The sequence below is a fragment of the Mus caroli genome, chromosome 3, assembly GCF_900094665.2.
Source record: "Mus caroli chromosome 3, CAROLI_EIJ_v1.1, whole genome shotgun sequence".
Taxonomy (NCBI): domain Eukaryota; kingdom Metazoa; phylum Chordata; class Mammalia; order Rodentia; family Muridae; genus Mus; species Mus caroli.
The window spans coordinates 45,031,427-45,032,908 of NC_034572.1; positions in this window are offsets into that span (position 1 = coordinate 45,031,427).

Consider the following 1,482-nt stretch of genomic DNA (forward strand, 5'->3'; position numbering starts at 1 on the left):
CCAGGCCTCAAGGTCTGAGAGCTCGGGCATACTTCCTGTTCTTTTTAAAAAACTGTTTGATTATTTATTTCATCCACATTAGTGTTCTGCCTGTTTGGATCCTGTGTGTGAGTGAGGGTGTCAGATCCCTTGGAACTGGATGTAAGCTAGGAATCGAACCCCGGTCCTCTGGAAGAACGGCCAGTGCTCTTAACTGCTGAGCCATCCCTCCCTCCCGTCCCCACTGCCTGTTTTTTTGCACTGCTGGATGGCTACTGATACAATGTGACAAGTTGGCGCAGTGTGGATAGACTTTGCCCTCAGGGTCTGTAAGGCAAAATAAATCCTCTCTCTATTCCAGGGCTTCAGCTAGAATATTTTATCACAACAACAGAAACTAAGACACAAGAGATCTTCCTAAACCCAGATAGATCTTTCTTTATCCCCAGCCCATATTTTACATTCCTGATAATAAAACAGGAAATTACTTCAAGGAAATCCCTGGAATGAAGAAAGAGAATATGTCCAAACCATTCAAAGAAATGTGATTTTTTTTTTAAATTTTTAATTAAGATTGGCCAGAGAATAAAATCAAGTACTATCTGACCCTTAAAAGCCCAGATGAGGGAGGGAAAGGAAATGTAATTAGCTGTCCATCATGTGTAGTCACCTTGTAGAACTATTTATTATTATTATTTTTTTAAGATTTATTTATTTTATGTATATGAGTAGACACTTTAGTTGTACAGATGGTTGTGAGCCTTCATGTGATTGTTGGGAATTGAACTTAGGACCTCTGATTGCTCTAGCCAACCCCACTTGCTCCGGCCAAAGATTTATTTATTAGTGTAAGTTCACTGTAGCTGTCTTTAAACGCACCAGAAGAGGGTATCAGATCTCATTATGGGTGGTTGTGAGCCACCCTGTGGTTGTTGGGATTTGAACTCAGTACCTTTGGAAGAGCAGTCGGTGCTCTTACCCACTGAACCATCTCACCAGCCCTATTTATTATTTGTATTTGGGAGAACAGCCAAGCTTCTTCTGACCTCCTGTGTCCCAGGAGACCATGAGAGGGAAAGCTGGTGGCTTCCTCTGGTTTTTATTTTATTCTTTAAGAAGGTCACAGTTGGACTTAGAACGCGTGCTTGTGCTTGCTGGGAGAGCATTCTACTGCTGAACGGGAGCCCCTGATCTCTGCATGGTTTATTCTGGGTCAGGGTCTTACTAAACTGTGCAGGCGGGCCTTGAACTCAGAGTCCTCTTGCCTCAACCTCCTGAGGAACTGGTTGAAAAGTCCGTTATACCTCTAATCTGCCTGTGGGGTCTACATTAGCCTTAGCATCACCATCTGCTTCCAAGTATCTATGCTGACTACACACTGACTAGAGGCAGGCCTTGCTGCCTTAACCCTTTCTAGAGAGTGCATGCAGTACGGAGTTGAAAATGTCTCTAATCGTATTTTCAGAGCCTCTCTCTCTCTCTCTCTCTCTCTCTCTCTCTCTC